Source organism: Hyperolius riggenbachi, chromosome 1 (genome assembly GCF_040937935.1).
Source record: "Hyperolius riggenbachi isolate aHypRig1 chromosome 1, aHypRig1.pri, whole genome shotgun sequence".
Taxonomy (NCBI): domain Eukaryota; kingdom Metazoa; phylum Chordata; class Amphibia; order Anura; family Hyperoliidae; genus Hyperolius; species Hyperolius riggenbachi.
Window position 1 is genome coordinate 46,174,621 of NC_090646.1, and position 19,343 is coordinate 46,193,963.

Below are 19,343 nucleotides of genomic sequence, written 5' to 3' on the forward strand. Positions count from 1 at the left end.
GCAGCCTTTATTAGAGACTAGAGATGGGCCGAACGATTCGCTGGCGAACGGTTCCAGGCGAACTTAGGTGGTTCGCGTTTGCCTGGACCAGGCGAACTTTTGCGGTAGTTCGATTCACCCCATAATGCACTATGAGGGTCAACTTTGACCCTCTGCATCACAGTCAGCAGGCACATTGCAGCCATTCAGGCTACACTAAGCCCTGGAGCCCTCCCCCCCCCCCCCCCCTTATATAAGGCAGGCTCGCCGGCCATTACACTCACTCGTGTGCCTGCTAGAGACAGACTAGGGACAGCTGCTGAAGACTTGTTCTCCTAGGGACAGATTAGTTAGTTTCTTGGCCTCAACAGCTCTTTTCAGAGCTAATCCTGTACTTTTTTTTTCTGTGTGTCAATCTGACTTTTGTTGCATGCACAGCCTTGCTAATTGATAGTGTGTGTGCCACTGCCAGCAGCCCAGCACATTCAGTGACTACCTGTGTGTGTGACAGGGAGCTGCACATGGTACTACCCATTACTGCATATACCCAGTACCTGTTGTGCTTACTTAACCCACCTCAGCACTGCATATACCTAGCTTTGTGTTGAGTGAACACAGATCACTGCATCTAACTACCTGTTGTGTACAGTGAACCCAGCTCACTGCATCTAACTACCTTTACTGTTCAGTGAACCCACCTCACTGAATATAACTACATGTTGTGTTGAGTGAACCCAGCTCACTGCATCGAACTACCTTCATTGTTCAGTGAACCCAGCTCACTACATCTAACTACCTGTTGTGTTGAATGAACCCAGCTCACTGCATCTAACTACTTTTATTGTACAGTGAGCCCAGCTTACTGCATCTAACTACCTGTTGTGTTGAGTGAACCCAGCTCACTGCATCTAACGACCTGTTGTGTTCGGTGAACCCACCTCACTGCATATAACTGTGAGGAAACGCGGAAAAGCCACCGCTAGGGCTCAGAGTGAGGCGGCTGTTTCCGCGTCTAACATGGCGGCACAACGCGAAGAAATCGCCGCATGGGCAGAGCGGTGGAGTTCGCGTTGGATGCAGCGGATTGCACGCATGGCAAAGCTGCTGACATTGTGGCTGGACGCAGGGAAACCGCCGCTTGCTTGGAGAGCGGGGAGGCGGTCCCTGCGCCTGAATCAGTGGTTACATTACAAGACATGTCTGGTGTGGCTGGGACTGCTAGTCCACACAGGTTCAGAAGGACGCGCGCGCGCGCTGAGAGGCAGAGCTTATATGACAGCCAAAAAAGGGTCAGCTGACCAGGCTGGTCAGCTGACATTTTTACCACCTTCCATTGGTCCAGCACTTAGGGGAGGCGCTGGAGAGCGCTTTGCTATATATACTGGGTGCTGGTCATTCTCTGGTTGTCTGCCGTTGCGATCACAACGTGGTAGCACTCAGACCTTGTCTGTATCTGTGTTCTAGCATAGTTTCCAAAGGTGTTGACATCAAGGAGCTCACACCTTAGCATTAGGAATATTGTATTGTATTATTTGTTATGACCTTCTGCCTGCCTGACTATTCCTCTGAACTCTGATCCTGTACCTTGCTATTTCTGATATCCTGTTGCCAATCTCTGCTCGTTCCTGGACTCTGTATTTGCCTCTTGATTCTGTACTGTGCCATTCTGATACCCCGTTGCCAAACCCTGTCTGTTTATTGGTTTCCGTATCTGCCTCCTGAATCTGTACCTTATCTGTCTGTGTGTTAACGACCTGGCTTGCCGACCTCGAGAACTAGCCTTACTGTTAGAGGCAGTTCCCAGACCTGTTAGTGACACCCTCACTCTCGGGTGTCACTCACGCTCTGTCCTTCCTACTCTCTGCCTAGCTCCTCCCTCCAGGAGAGTCTAGGCCATAGGAAGGAACATACTTCTGGAGAAGTACTCAAAGTATACTGTTGCATCAAACACTCACTTGTCCTATCTGGTGTCCAGAGGTTAGTAGATATATCTGATTATCGGTGATACTGCAGATCACCAATAATCGGGTATATTCTGTATTCCTGGTGAGACTGCAGTTCACCAGCAGGGCCGGGACAAGGTTCTCCAGCACCAGAGGCTGAGCTTTTAAAGTGCGCCCCCCCCTTCCCCCCCAAGCTGGTCCTTTGGCTGCCACTATAGGTGCCCATGTCAAAATTCTAAAAATATTGGCCATAGCTTGTAATTTGGGCGCTGGTGCAGCACAATACCTCTGTAACAGTGGAAAAGCCCTGGTGTAGTTTGGCAGGTACCTGTAGCTGAGGGAATAGCTATGATGGCAGTTGATGGTTAGTGGTGTTTGCTAATGGCTGTGTTAGAGTTACGTGAGTTAGGTATAGGTAGGGGCTAGGTTAGTGTCCTGAGGATTTTTCCAGCCCCCATAGGCCGATCTGCTGTGCTCCTGAAGTCTATGATACAGCTGAGTTGTCAACTACTGTGCATGTGCTATTCCTGGGATATGGGCCTCCTCCATCACAGTCCCATAACTGGGAGCAGTCTGCGCAAGCGCAGTTACAGACTTAATGAACTGCGCATGTGCAGAACGCATCCAGCTATGGGAGCACAATCAGGGGATGGGCACAGCCGTGACTGCACAATAGTCTGCAACTCAGCTGAGTCACAGACTTTACAGGGCTGACAGGGACACATTTTGGGGTCCGGGAGGATGGCGAAGAAGGTAATTGACTAATGCAGGATAGAATAAGCTCCATGTAAGTATAAATCATGCTGCCTTTATCATGTCAGGTATGCTTTAAAATGTATGACCCCCACCCCCCTCAGAAACACACAAATCACAAGATGACTAGATGTGTTCTCAGTACTGCAGTGTCCTCAGTCTGAACATAGAATGTATGTGAGGGGGAGTAAGACTAAGGACACTGTAGTACTGAAAACACACATCTGGTCACGCACAGTGGCAGCTACTTGATGTGATGTGTGTGACTGTTAGATTGTCTGCCCCTTTCAAAAGAAAAAACCCTTCCCCCTTCATACCGGTCTCATTCTAGGCATGGATGATTCCAGGAATCCATGAAACAGCTGCTTCCCTGTCCCTGTCCCTTCCTTCAGTCATTCTTGGGCATGGCATTCACAGTGAAAGGTTCACTGCTTCCTCTTCAAAGCGATCAAGGGGGGATTCCCTCCCCCTGTCCAGTCCAGCACAGCTCACGTTTTCACAGGCATCGCTGCAGGAAGCCACTTCCGTTGGAGCAGAAGTTGGCTTCCTGCTGTTGCCTAGCAACACAATGCCATAGCTGTGCCTGTCATCTCTCTGATGACAGCGCGGCTGTTTAAGTCACAGGGCAGACAGGCACTCTGACTAGGAGGATGCTGGCAATGCTAGGGGACTGGTGATTGCAGGCAAAAGTAGCACTGATGAATGCGCAGGCAGGCGGCCACGGAGATCTCACAGGAATGCGTCAGGTGGGGATAGCAGAGAGAGGAATGCGCCCTCTGGTGGCTGCGCTCAGAGGCCCCAGCCTTCCCAGCCTCTGCCTCGGCCCGGCCCTGTTCACCGGTAATCAGATCCTCTCTGTGTTACACCGATCGTTACAGAACGGCAGACCAAAAATGCAAATGGACGCACACACTGACCGTCTGGGCGCACTTGCCACTTCGGTGGAAAACATCAACCAAGTGCTGGGTAGTCACAAGACTATGATTGAAGCCTTGTCCGGTTCTTTACAAACCCTCCAGACAGCAGTGGATGAGGTGCGATCCCCTCCTAGCTCTGACATACGTTTGCCTGTACCCGAGAAATTTTCTGGTGATAGATCTGACTTCCGAAATTTTAAAAGTAGAGTGTTATCTTACTTTGAGTTGAGACCCCGATCGTCTGGAAATATGACCCAAAGGGTCACATTTATTAAGACTTTGTTATCAGGCGATTCTCAGACGTGGGCGTACAGTTTGCCCACCGGGGATTTGGCCCTCTCTTCAGTGGATGAATTTTTTAAAGCCATGGCAGTAATTTACGACGACCCAGACCTTGCTTCGACCTCTGAGCGGAAGCTCAAGCTCTTGCGTCAAGGCAGGGGTCCGGTCGAAGATTACGCAGCTGAATTTAGGAGGTGGTCAGTTTCAGCCAGGTGGGACACCTATGTCCTATTAGATTGTTTATTATCAGGGTTGTCAGACGAGGTTTCAGATCTCATGTTAAGTCTGCCTGAACCTAAGACAGTCGATGAGGCCATTTCATCGGCCATTCGAATCGACCGCAGACTACGCTATCAGAAACAGACCCGTGGTAGTAGTCATGTAAGAATGGTGTCCTACGCTGCGCCTCCAGTTACTCCACCTCCTCCTGTCTCGCCTCCACCCGAACCAATGCAAATTGGTCGGTCGAAACTATCCCAAGTGGAGCGAAGACGCAGAATATCTGAGCGGCTGTGTCTTTACTGCGCAGAGGGGGGTCATAGAGTACGTAATTGTCCTAACAAGCCGGGAAACGCTAACGCCTAGGAGTTGTAGAGGGTAGCACCCTAGGCACGCGGCTTTTACCCCTAGAAGATAAACGGTTACTTCTTCCTTGTACAGTCACATGGGAAGATAAAACTGAGGTTTCTGAGGCTTTTATTGATTCAGGCTCTGCATCTAATCTTATGGATTTTGAATTTGCAAAGAGATTGGGTATTCCGTCAACCCCAGTAAAACCACCCATTCAGGTTACGGCAGTAGATGATTCCCCCCTCAAAGTAATCATCCGCTGTCTCAGACACCAGAGGTGGAAGTCACTATAGGGGTGTTACATAAGGAGAGACTACAGTTTTTTTTTTTGTGTTACACATGACCACCTCCACAGTCATCCTTGGCATGCCATGGCTGCACTTACACTCTCCACAGATAAATTGGGCTACCGGTCAGCTAACTAGCTGGTCAACTCACGGTTTTCAGCAGTGTTTAGGGAGAGTGACACTGGGCCAGACCAGGATCCAGTTGGAGGGGGTACCAGTACAATATTCCGAGTATTCCGATGTGTTCTGTCCCAAGGCTGCTGATAAATTACCTCCACATCACCCGTTTGATTGCCCCATCGATCTCCGATCTGGTTGTATGCCTCCCAGGGGTCATCTTTACAATTTGTCTAGGCCAGAGAAAGTGGCCATGCAGGAGTACATTCGTGAAAATTTGGCCAAGGGGTTCATTCACCCCTCCCGGTCGCCCGCTGGCGCAGGGTTCTTTTTTGTTAAGAAAAAAGACGGAGGCCTGCGGCCATGTATTGATTACCGGGGCCTGAATAAAATCACAGTGAAGAATCGCTACCCTTTGCCCCTGATAGATGACTTGTTTACACAGATAACCGACGCTAAGATCTTTTCAAAGTTGGATTTACGGGGTGCATACAACCTGGTGCGGATCAGAAAGGGCGATGAATGGAAGACGGCCTTTAACACGCCCGACGGGCATTACGAGTACCTGGTGATGCCCTTCGGGTTGTGTAACGCCCCGGCCGTCTTTCAAGAACTAATTAATGAGGTATTCAGGGAAGTGTTGGGTAAATTTGTTCTAGTATATCTAGATGATATACTTATCTTTTCTAACAACCTCTCTGAGCACAGGACACATGTCAAGTTTGTATTGGACAAACTAAGGCAAAACATGCTTTACGCTAAATTGGAGAAATGCATCTTCGAGGTAACATCTGTCACCTTTTTAGGGTACATAATTTCCACCTCGGGCCTGTCTATGGATCCCGCCAAGGTCTCTGCTGTGTTGGAATGGTCTCAACCAGTGGGGTTAAAATCTCTTCAGAGATTTTTGGGCTTTGCCAATTACTATAGAAGGTTCATAAAGGGGTACTCCACTGTCATTGCGCCCCTCACCTGTCTCACTAAGAAAGGGGCAGATACTGCCCACTGGTCTCCAGAGGCTCTGCATGCATTCTCCACTTAGAAAGATTTGTTTTGCTCTGCACCCATCCTGAGACACGTTGACACCTCCTATCCCTTTATTGTTGAGGTGGACGCCTCAGAGGTCGGGGTAAGGGCTGTGGCTGTGCTATCCCAGCGGTCAGGGTTGCAGGGTAGATTGCACCCATGTGCCTATTTTTCTCGTAGGTTCTCTCCGGCAGAGAGAAACTACGATATAGGCAACAGAGAGCTCCTAGCCATCAAATTGGCCTTTGAAGAATACATCGAGGGAGCTAAGAGATTAAGCCCCCGTCAGGCTCGATGGTCATTGTTCTTCTCGAGATTCAGATTTATAATTACGTACACCCCAGGGAGCAAAAACATTAAGGCAGATGCCCTGTCTAGATGCTTTGAGCCAGAGACAGCACAGCCCTCCCTCCCAGAGACCATTGTCCTACAGAGACTGGTATTGGCCACAACTGAGACTTGGAAAGATTGGACGGAGACTTTAGGTCCCTTTCAGCAGGACATCCCGGAGGGGAAGCCCAAAGGGGTTATGTTTATTCCACTGCCATTTCGTCTTCAGATTTTGCAGATGTTCCATTCACACAGGAATGCGGGACACCCTGGGGCCTCCAGAACACAGGACCTTGTAGCCAGATGCGCTTGGTGGCCGTCTCTGGCAGCCGATTGCAAGGAGTTTGTTAGAGAGTGTGCGGTGTGTGCGAGGAGTAAGCCCTCCCGACTGGCACCTGTGGGAAGATTGCAGCCCTTGCCCACCCCGAGCGAGCCATGGACCCACTTATCCATGGATTTTGTGGGTGAGCTCCCCAGGTCTGAGGGCATGTCGGTCATTTGGGTGGTAGTCGACCGCTTTAGTAAAATGGCCCATTTTGTGCCCTTGAAAGGACTCCCCTCGGCCCAGGAATTAGCCGATTTGTTCATCATCCACGTTTTCCGATTGCATGGCATTCCGGAAAACATCGTGTCAGATAGGGGAGTCCAATTTGTTTCCAGATTTTGGAGGGCATTCTGCCACCAAATGGGCATGGAACTGTCATTTTCGTCGGGTTACCACCCACAGACCAATGGTCAGACGGAAAGAGTCAACCAATCATTGGAACAGTTTTTGAGGTGTTACGTTGCAGAGGCGCAAAATGATTGGGTCAAGTTTTTACCCTTCGCAGAATTTGCGCACAATAATTTGAAAAGTTCCTCTTCAGGATTTTGTCCATTCCAGGTAGTGTTGGGCGAACAGTGTTCGCCACTGTTCGGGTTCTGCAGAACATCACCCTGTTCGGGTGATGTTCGAGTTCGGCCGAACACCTGACGGTGCTCGGCCAAACCGTTCGGCCATATGGCCGAACTAAGAGCGCATGGCCGAACGTTCCCCGAACGTTCGGCTAGCGCTGTGATTGGCCGAACGGGTCACGTGGTTCGGACCCGAACGCGCTCTGATTGGCCGAACTGTCACGTGGTTCGGGTAAATAAATACCCGAACCACGTCATATCTCCGCCATTTGTCTGTGGGTTTAGCTTTGGGTAGGCAGGCAGGGTAGTTCGCGCTCCAGCCACGCTAGCCAGGGTCCCCCCCAGTCATTGTGTGTCACTGCTGGGAACAGTAGTACACCGCTCGTTCAGCCACACTATATAGCATTCTGTGTACTGTTCTGTGTCTGCTGGGAACAGTGGTACACCGCTCGTTCAGCCACACTATATAGCATTCTGTGTACTGTTCTGTGTCTGCTGGGAACAGTGGTACACCGCTCGTTCAGCCACACTATATAGCATTCTGTGTACTGTTCTGTGTCTGCTGGGAACAGTAGTACACCGCTCGTTCAGCCACACTATATAGCATTCTGTGTACTGTTCTGTGTCTGCTGGGAACAGTAGTACACCGCTCGTTCAGCCACACTATATAGCATTCTGTGTACTGTTCTGTGTCTGCTGGGAACAGTAGTACACCGCTCGTTCAGCCACACTATATAGCATTCTGTGTACTGTTCTGTGTCTGCTGGGAATAGTGGTACACCGCTCGTTCAGCCACACTATATAGCATTCTGTGTACTGTTCTGTGTCTGCTGGGAACAGTAGTACACCGCTCGTTCAGCCACACTATATAGCATTCTGTGTACTGTTCTGTGTCTGCTGGGAACAGTAGTACACCGCTCGTTCAGCCACACTATATAGCATTCTGTGTACTGTTCTGTGTCTGCTGGGAACAGTAGTACACCGCTCGTTCAGCCACACTATATAGCATTCTGTGTACTGTTCTGTGTCTGCTGGGAACAGTAGTACACCGCTCGTTCAGCCACACTATATAGCATTCTGTGTACTGTTCTGTGTCTGCTGGGAATAGTGGTACACCGCTCGTTCAGCCACACTATATAGCATTCTGTGTACTGTTCTGTGTCTGCTGGGAACAGTAGTACACCGCTCGTTCAGCCACACTATATAGCATTCTGTGTACTGTTCTGTGTCTGCTGGGAACAGTAGTACACCGCTCGTTCAGCCACACTATATAGCATTCTGTGTACTGTTCTGTGTCTGCTGGGAATAGTGGTACACCGCTCGTTCAGCCACACTATATAGCATTCTGTGTACTGTTCTGTGTCTGCTGGGAACAGTGGTACACCGCTCGTTCAGCCACACTATATAGCATTCTGTGTACTGTTCTGTGTCTGCTGGGAACAGTGGCACACCGCTCGTTCAGCCACACTATATAGCATTCTGTGTACTGTTCTGTGTCTGCTGGGAACAGTAGTACACCGCTCGTTCAGCCACACTATATAGCATTCTGTGTACTGTTCTGTGTCTGCTGGGAACAGTAGTACACCGCTCGTTCAGCCACACTATATAGCATTCTGTGTACTGTTCTGTGTCTGCTGGGAACAGTAGTACACCGCTCGTTCAGCCACACTATATAGCATTCTGTGTACTGTTCTGTGTCTGCTGGGAATAGTGGTACACCGCTCGTTCAGCCACACTATATAGCATTCTGTGTACTGTTCTGTGTCTGCTGGGAATAGTGGTACACCGCTCGTTCGCCACTGTATAGCATTGTGCTCTGTGTCGCTGCTGGGAATAGTGGTACACCGCTCACCCGTCACTGTATAGCATTGTGCTCTGTGTCGCTGCTGGGAATAGTGGTACACCGCTCACCCGTCACTGTATAGCATTGTGCTCTGTGTCGCTGCTGGGAATAGTGGTACTGTATAGCATTTCTGTACTGCCACTGTACTGCTGCCAGTCAGCGTGTACTGTAAGGATAAGTGAAATGAGGAAGAAATCCGGTGAAAGAGGGAGGGGCAAGGGAAGAGGTGTTTCCCCTGACGGTTCACGTACAGGCCACAGGGGAGCACCCAAGAAAACCCACTCAATACCGCCCATGTTGTCCAGGACAACAACCCTCACAAATCCAAAAGAACAGGACCAGATAATTACTTGGATGACCTCTCAAGCGTCCAGCAGTGGGTTAAGCAGCACCAGCACATCACGCACGAGGTCCGAGTCCTCAGCCAGTTACAAGGAGCCAGTGGGCACAAAGCTGACACAACCGGCAGCGACACCACGCACACAACTGCCAGATAACCAGTCCGATGAATTACCTCAGGACACAATGGGGTATTCGCAGGAGCTATTCCCAGCCCAACAAACTTCCACCTTTCAAAGGTCAATGGAGGAACAGCCAGAAATGTTGTGCCTGGATTCACAACCGTTAACTGTGGGAAATGCACCGCGCACTGAAATACAAGGCGAGTCCGAAGAGGACTCGGAAACCCAAATCCCAGAGCAATTTGGGCAGGAGGGGTTGCAATTGCAGGAGGTCGGCCGACAAGATCTGGAAGACGACGTTGGAGTGTGCTGCGCAGAGGTTGTTGTGGGGAGCTCTACTCCACGGCGGTGGCCCACAATGACATATGACGAGTTTGAGGAGATGGAAGAGGAGGGTATGGACAATGTGGACAGAGACCCAGATTTTGTTTGTGAACGAGAACATCGCCGTCGTAGCAGCAGCACAGATGAGTCTGTTGAAGAACACACTGCTGCACGAGTTCGCCTTGTGCCACAAGGTAGGCGGCGCGCAATTTCAGGCACCACAAGCGTGGAAGTTCAAGTGAGAGGCAAAAGAGGAGCAAACAGAAATCGCCAGCAAGGAGGCAGGTGCTCCAAAGTCTGGGCTTTCTTTGAAGACTGCACTGAGGATGTTACCATGGCGATTTGCAAGGTGTGCAAGACCCGCCTGAGCAGGGGGAAAAATATTAACAACCTCTCCACCACCAGCATGAGCCGTCACATGCTATCCAAACATCCCACTCTTTGGGCAAACGCGTCAGGACAGGGTACCAGAAACAACACTGCCTCCCTTGGGTTCACCAGACTCACCACCCGACCCGCCTCAGCAGCAGCAGTAGCCCAGCCATTGCGTGGTTCACAACATTCACAAACATCAGACGACGCTGACACTGTCACTTTCCGGAGTAGTGCTCTTGAGGTCTCCCAGTGTTCATCAAACACAACAACCAACAGCCCTTCCGTGTGCAGCGCTACGGTTCAGTTGTCTGTGTCGGAGATGTTTGAGCGCAAGAGGAAATTGCCAGCAAATGACCCCCGGGCCGTGGCAGTAACAGCCAGCATAGCCAAGCTTCTGGCCTGCGAAATGCTGCCATATCGATTGGTGGAGACAAACAGCTTCAAGGGCATGATGTCAGTGGCCATCCCACGTTACGTGGTTCCCAGCCGCTACCACTTTGCACGCTCTGCAGTGCCTGAGTTGCATGAGCACGTGGTCAGCAAAATAACCCGAAGCTTGAAGAATGCCGTTGCCTGCAAGGTTCACCTCACCACTGACACCTGGACGAGTGCGTTCGGCCAGGGTCGATACATCTCCCTTACCGCGCACTGGGTGAACCTTGTGGAGCCTGGCAGCGATTCCTCACCTGCTACGGCACGGGTGTTGCCCACGCCACAAACAGCTGCACCGCCGTCCCTCCCACTGGATAACAGCAGCACCTACCTCTCTGACTCCTTCTCCTCCAACGCATCTCAAAGCTGTACCTCATCCGGAAACGCTAACCCAGCAGCAGTAGGATCGTGGAAGCAGTGCAGCACAGCTGTTGGCATGCGTCAGCAAGCGTTGCTGAAGCTAATCTGCCTTGGGGATAAGCAGCACACAGGGGAGGAAATTTGGAGGGGAATAAAGGAACAGACGGATTTGTGGCTGGCACCGCTGGACCTGAAACCGGGCATGGTTGTGTGTGATAATGGGAGTAATCTCATTCGCGCTTTAAGGTTGGCTAAGCTGACACACATCCCTTGCCTGGCGCACGTGATGAACCTAGTAGTTCAGCGGTTCCTGAGGACATACCCAGGCGTGCCCGATCTGCTGTTGAAGGTGCGTCGAGTGTCCAAACATTGTAGAAATTCCAGTACTGCTTCGGGGGCACTCGCCAAGATGCAGGAGCGCTTCAATCTCCCCCACCATCGCTTGCTGTGTGATGTCCCTACGCGCTGGAATTCTACGCTGCACATGCTAGCCCGCTTTTGCGAGCAGAAGAGTGCAGTGGTCCAGTACATGACGGCGCAGTACCGAGGCGCATCCGGCCAGCTGCCAAGCTTCTGTGGATCCGATTGGGCCAACATGTTGGACCTCTGCCAAGTCCTCCAAAATTTTGAGCAATCCACGTTGCTTGTGAGCAGTGACAACTCTTCAGTCAGCATTACCATACCACTGCTGTGTTTACTGAAGAGGTCGATGTTAAAAATCAAGGAAACAGCTGTCATGATGCAACTGGGGGAATCTGAAGGAGAAAACGATCAGCGTGATGGTACCAACATCAGGCCATCCGCCTCAGGGAACGCTGGCCCCAGCAGCTATGACGAAGAAGAGGAGGAGGAACAGCTGGAGTTGGAGCAGGAATTTCATGCCACCACTGACGAGGGCCAGAGCGGTGCACGTTGGACTTCCACAATTCAACGCGAATGGTCAGCAGAAGCAGACCAGGAGGAAGGTGACGACTATGATGCATCACAACAACTATCACAACGCTCACAAGAGGATGATGAGGATTCTGGTAGGACTCTGGCACACATGGCTCAATTCATGCTAGACTGCATTGAACGTGACCCACGCATTGTGCGCATTCTGGACAACACCAATTACTGGGTTTATACCCTTCTGGATCCACGGTACAAACACAATGTTCCAAAACTGCTTGAAGAAAGAGTCAGACAGGTCAAAATGGAAGAATACCAGCAGGCCCTTGTGGAGACTTTAGAGAGGAGATTGACATCCTCCCCCTCCTCTAGCCAGTTGTACGCAGACAGACTGACTTCCGCAAACCCAGGACGACCAGGAGGGCAGCAAACAACGCAAGCCGCAGCTAGTACCCAAAAGGGAATGGTATCGGCAGTGTCCTTGGAGTGGGAAAATTTTCTGACACCCATGCAGCCGCAGCCCACTGAACAGCAAGCGTGCAGATCCACCTCCAACACCGATCGCCTGGAGAAGATGGTCAAGGACTACATGTCAGATGGCGTAGCTGTGTCGAACCATCCATCTGCACCCTTCAACTATTGGGTATCGAAGCTAGACACCTGGCACGAACTGGCAATGTACGCAATAGAGGTGCTGGCTTGCCCGGCAGCCAGCGTTATGTCGGAACGCTGTTTCAGTGCTGCCGGAGGCATCGTCACAGATCGGCGTATCCGCCTCTCTACAGAAAATGCAGACCGTCTGACTCAAATTAAAATGAATCAATCCTGGATTGGAAATGACTACGCAACACTCCAGGACCCCAACCAAGTAACATGACCAATGAACATCTGGGATGGTGTTGCGTTTCCGGGCCCTGTTTATTGAACCTCTCATCTGTATTACATTTATGACTGCATGGCGGCAAAAAGCATTGCTGCTATATCCGCACGCTTTTTGTCCACATGCAAGGCCTGGGTTGTTGTGTCTCACAAAGCGTGGCCTTCTCCTCCTGCGCCTGCTCCTGTTCCATCACGTCTGCTGCTGCTGGGTTAGCGTTGCCGCGTGGTCCCTGTTTATTGAACCACTTATCTTTATTACATTTATGACTGCATGGCGGTACAAAGCATGCTATCCGCACGCTTCTTGCCCTCATGCAAGGCCTGGGTTGTTGTGTCTCACAAAGCGTGGCCTTCTCCTCCTGCGCCTGCTCCTGTTCCATCACGTCTGCTGCTGCTGGGTTAGCGTTGCCGCGTGGTCCCTGTTTATTGAACCACTTATCTTTATTACATTTATGACTGCATGGCGGTACAAAGCATGCTATCCGCACGCTTCTTGCCCTCATGCAAGGCCTGGGTTGTTGTGTCTCACAAAGCGTGGCCTTCTCCTCCTGCGCCTCCTCCTGTTCCATCACGTCTGCTGCTGCTGGGTTAGCGTTGCCGCGTGGTCCCTGTTTATTGAACCACTTATCTTTATTACATTTATGACTGCATGGCGGTACAAAGCATGCTATCCGCACGCTTCTTGCCCTCATGCAAGGCCTGGGTTGTTGTGTCTCACAAAGCGTGGCCTTCTCCTCCTGCGCCTGCTCCTGTTCCATCACGTCTGCTGCTGCTGGGTTAGCGTTGCCGCGTGGTCCCTGTTTATTGAACCACTTATCTTTATTACATTTATGACTGCATGGCGGTACAAAGCATGCTATCCGCACGCTTCTTGCCCTCATGCAAGGCCGGGGTTGTTGTGTCTCACAAAGCGTGGCCTTCTCCTCCTGCGCCTCCTCCTGTTCCATCACGTCTGCTGCTGCTGGGTTAGCGTTGCCGCGTGGTCCCTGTTTATTGAACCACTTATCTTTATTACATTTATGACTGCATGGCGGTACAAAGCATGCTATCCGCACGCTTCTTGCCCTCATGCAAGGCCTGGGTTGTTGTGTCTCACAAAGCGTGGCCTTCTCCTCCTGCGCCTGCTCCTGTTCCATCACGTCTGCTGCTGCTGGGTTAGCGTTGCCGCGTGGTCCCTGTTTATTGAACCACTTATCTTTATTACATTTATGACTGCATGGCGGTACAAAGCCTGCTATCCGCACGCTTCTTGCCCTCATGCAAGGCCGGGGTTGTTGTGTCTCACAAAGCGTGGCCTTCTTCTCCTCCTGCGCCACCCTCCTCCTGTTCCATCACGTGTGCTGCTGCTGGGTTAGCGTTACCGGTCCCTTTTCCTGGAACCTCTTATATGTATTACATTTATGACTGCATGCCGACAAAAAACATGTTACCTGTGCAAAGAAAACAGACATTTCCCGCATTTAAAAGACAGTTTTCCCTTTGAAACTTTAAAATCGATTTTCTCAAAAACTATAAGCTCTTTTTGCTAATTTTTTTTTCCTCTTGTACCCACTCCCAAGGTGCACATACCCTGTAAATTTGGGGTATGTAGCATGCAAGGAGGCTTTACAAACCACAAAAGTTCGGGTCCCCATTGACTTCCATTATGTTCGGAGTTCGGGTCGAACACCCGAACATCGCGGCCATGTTCGGCCTGTTCGGCCCGAACCCGAACATCTAGATGTTCGCCCAACACTAATTCCAGGTAGTGACCGGGAAGTTGCCTAAATTCTCCCCATTGCCAGTCGCCTCCACTCCGTTTCCAGCTCTGGAGGCCTGGCAAAGGTCATTTAAAGATATGTGGTGGATTGTGAAAAATAATTTGGAGAAGGCGTTTCAAAGTCAAAAAGGTCAAGCTGACAAGAGACGTTCCTTAGAGTGGAGGTTTTTGCCAGGAGATTTAGTCTGGGTGTCCACACGTCACTTGACCTTGAAACAGCCCTCGGCTAAGTTGGGGCCCAGGTATGTGGGTCCATTCCCAGTAACTAGAAAGATCAACGATGTCACTTATGCCATTGACCTCCCTGCCAGTATGCGCGGCGTGAGATCCTTTCACGTGTCCCTGCTTAAGCCAGCAGTTCATGTGGGTCCCACTCCTCCTCTTCCTGTGATGATAGATGACCAACCTGAGTACGAAGTAGAGAAGATTTTAGACTCTCGCATAGTTCAGAACTCAGTACAATATCTGGTTCATTGGAACAGGTATGGTGTTGAGGAGAGATCATGGGTACCTGAATGTCGCATGCATGCTGACAAATTAAGAAGGGAGTTCCACGCGTTGCATCCTGAGAAGCCTGGTAGGAGCTGTCCGGAGTCCACTCCTCAGGGGGGGTACTGTGAGGAAATGCGGAAAAGCCGCCGCAAGGGCTCAGAGTGAGGCGGCTGTTTCCGCGTCTAACATGGCGGCACAACGCGAAGAAACCGCCGCATGGGCAGATCGGTGGAGTCCGCGTTGGATGCAGCGGATTGCACGCATGGCAAAGCTGCTGACGTTGTGGCTGGACGCGGGGAAACCGCCGCTTGCTTGGAGAGCGGGGCGGCGGTCCCTGCGCCTGAATCAGTGGTTACATTACAAGACATGTCTGGTGTGGCTGGGACTGCTAGTCCACACAGGTTCAGAAGGACGCGCGCGCGCTTTGAGAGGCAGAGCTTATATGACAGCCAGAAAAGGGTCAGCTGACCAGGCTGGTCAGCTGACATTTTTACCACCTTCCATTGGTCCAGCACTTAGGGGAGGCGCTGGAGAGCGCTTTGCTATATATACTGGGTGCTGGTCATTCTCTGGTTGTCTGCCGTTGCGATCACAACGTGTTAGCACTCAGACCTTGTCTGTATCTGTGTTCTAGCATAGTTTCCAAAGGTGTTGACATCAAGGAGCTCACACCTTAGCATTAGGAATATTGTATTGTATTATTTGTTATGACCTTCTGCCTGCCTGACTATTCCTCTGAACTCTGATCCTGTACCTTGCTATTTCTGATATCCTGTTGCCAATCTCTGCTCGTTCCTGGACTCTGTATTTGCCTCTTGATTCTGTACTGTGCCATTCTGATACCCCGTTGCCAAACCCTGTCTGTTTATTGGATTCCGTATCTGCCTCCTGAATCTGTACCTTATCTGTCTGTGTGTTAATGACCTGGCTTGCCGACCTCGAGAACTAGCCTTACTGTTAGAGGCAGTTCCCAGACCTGTTAGTGACACCCTCACTCTCGGGTGTCACTCACGCTCTGTCCTTCCTACTCTCTGCCTAGCTCCTCCCTCCAGGAGAGTCTAGGCCATAGGGAGGAACATACTTCTGGAGAAGTACTCAAAGTATACTGTTGCATCAAACACTCACTTGTCCTATCTGGTGTCCAGAGGTTAGTAGATATATCTGATTATCGGTGATACTGCAGATCACCAATAATCGGGTATATTCTGTATTCCTGGTGAGACTGCAGTTCACCGGTAATCAGATCCTCTCTGTGTTACACCGATCGTTACAGTAACGGGGAGATCTCCCAAATTTTCCCCGTTGTCAGTGGTTTCTTCTCCTTTTCCTGCTCTGGAGCATTGGCAGGGAGCATTAAAAGAGATTTGGATTATGGTTAAAAGGAATTTGGAAAAGCCCTTTCAGACCCAGAAGAAGCAGGCAGATAAAAAGCGGTCAGTGGAATGGGAATTTGTACCAGGAGAAATGGTGTGGGTTTCAGCCCGGCATCTGGCCCTGAAACAACCATCAGCAAAATTGGGCCCCAGATTTATAGGCCCATACCCTGTTTCTAAAAAAATCAATGAGGTCACTTATGTCATTTCACTGCCATCCAGTATGAGAGGTGTCAGGTCATTCCATGTGTCTCTGTTGAAACCGGCTGTGCATGTGGATTCCTCTCCCCCCCGCCCCCCCCCCCCCCCCTCCTGTGGTGATTGATGGTGAACCTGAGAATGAGATTAAGCAAATTTTGGATTCCCGATGGGTGCGTAACTCAGTACAGTACCTTGTGCATTGGAAGGGGTATGGACCTGAGGAGAGGTCTTGGGTGCCAACTTATCGCTTGCATGCTGAGGAACTTAGGAAAAAGTTTCATGAGTTGCATCCTGAGAAGCCATGTAAGACGTGTTCGGAGTCCACGCCTCGAAGGGGGGTACTGTAACAAACGTGGAAGAGACAGCTGCGGTGAACAGCGATACCACCACAGCTGCCTCCATTTCCCTGCCTAGTGATCTATCCGTGTCTCGGGCGTCTAGCACGCCGAGGACGGGTTTGTCAGCAGCACATAGGGTCGCATTGTCGCGCGTGCGCACAGAAAGGACCTTTATGCAGGGCGGAGGCGCGTCAGCCGACCGGCCGGTCGGCTGATGTCAGAGGAGACATTCGCCATTCCTCATTGGTTGATGGGAATGGGCGTGCCGGAGGGGTCTCCTCTGCTTCTTAAGCTTTGCCGAATCACTCGCAACTTGTCTGCTGTTGGGAATACTTTGTGTTAGCGTTCAGCCCTTAGATAGATCCGGTGTGCTTTGATCCGGGAGGAAACCGGGGATTTCACACAGAGATAGGAATTGTTGATAGCTATAATTATAATTAATTTACTGTATATTATCTGTGTATGACTCTAGCTCGTTCTGACTACTCTTCCGCTCAGTGATTCTGTACTTCTGCCCATCTGATTCTGCTGCCGACTCTGCCTGTTAAAACCTTCTGTTAAAAGCCTTTGCCTTCTGATTTTGTACTGTATCTGTCTGTCTGTTGCCAACCTGATTAGTCTGACCACTCTACTCTCACCAGAGGGCCCTTGTCTCTGGTGAGAGGCGCTGTACTGTTAGTGCCCACCAGCTCCTCTGGTGAGGTATAGCTAAATCTATCAGTACTACTGTTGCACTAAGCACTATACTTTGCAATCTTTAGCTGTCTGGTATACTTGTATTATTGGTGATTCTGCAGATCATCATATAATCAGGTATATATCGGTATTAAAGGTGATACTGCAGATCACCTAATAATCAGAACTCTGTTACTTGCTGACACATATCGTTACACTACCCAAAATCTTATATCCATTCCGCACACTTCACATTCCTATCAATAAGTCCTGGTTTAGTGATGTTCAAAAATGCATCAATAACTTTATTTGGAACGGGAAGAAAATATGTACCCCTTATCACGTAATGATCCTCCCTAAAATATATGGAGGCATGGGACTTCCGGATAACTCTATTATAGAGCCTCAAATTTGGACATGATCAGGCAGTGGTGGGACTCCGCCTCCCCAAAACCTTGGGTTATATTGGAACAAAGTCTGCTAGGATGCAATCTTAGAGTTTTACTAAGTAGTCTAATTCTGGGCGCAAAAATCCCCTCTTCCCCATATCCTACCATTCAATGCGCACTGAAATCATGGGAATGTTTTATTAAACACTCTCCCCCTCCAACTAAGGCAATATCCCTACCAAGTAGCATACTGGTCCTTGAACATTTTTTCCCCTAATTTAAACCTTTCCTCATGGATAAAGGCTGGGATAATCTAATTTTCAGACCTATTCTCTAATCATCGGCTTAAAGAGACACTGAAGCGAAAAAAAAAATATGATATAGTGAATTGGCTGTGTACTATGAATAATTACTAGAAGATTAGCAGCAAATAAAATATTCTCATACTTTTATTTTCAGGTATATAGTGTTTTTTCTAACATTGCATTATTCTATAATATGTTCAGATTACACAACACTCAGCATTCAAAATAAGTCTTTCAGAGCAGTCTGTGAAGTAATGAAGTCTCCTCTAGCAGAGGAAAAGTAAACAGTACAATAACACTTGAGATAATAAAAGTCAGATAACAGCCCTCTCCACGACTAAACTTGGTCGGAGAGTTAATAGCTTTTTTGCATAGAGATAACAACTGGAGTTTCTTAACTCTTCCTGTACTGGAAACAATTAGACTGATGTATCTGATCTTAATGTTTTATTTCTTAGCTGTACTACACATACAAATCATAATATCATAATTTTTTTTTCCGCTTCAGTGTCTCTTTAAATCCTTCCAAGCGTTATCCCAACAATTCAATTTACACCAATCCCAACTGTTCACATATCACAGAGTTTTGCATTTGGTTTCCTCCAATAAATAACTCCCCCCATCATGAAGCCTGAAATATTAACCATGTTGGGTTATTATAAGGGCGGCATCTCTGTATGGTATGAGGCAGTCCAATTCCTTACAAGCTCTCCTCTTCTATGCTATGCTCACATATGGTCTAACGACCTACAATGTGATATCACATCTAAACAACTAGTTTTAGCGAACTAAACTATATCCAAAATTAGGGGTGAACGGAAAGAGCAAATTCCATTCTGCCGGAATTGTGGAATTCCGCCAGCACTAAATTCCATCGCCATTACATTTCCGCTTATGCCATGGGACCTAGCGGTGTCACCATGGTGGTAATTTTGGCACCGCAGGAGGTGTTGCTTATGCCATGGGACCTAGCGGTGGTCCCATGGCGGTCGTTTTGGCGCCGCAGGAGGTGTCGCTTAAGCCATGGGACCTAGCGGTGGTCCCATGGTGGTGATTTTGGCACCACCTTGGTGCTGCAGGAGGTGTCGCTTACGCCATGGGACCTTGAGGTGGTCCCATGGCGGTCATTTTGGCACCACAGGAGGTGT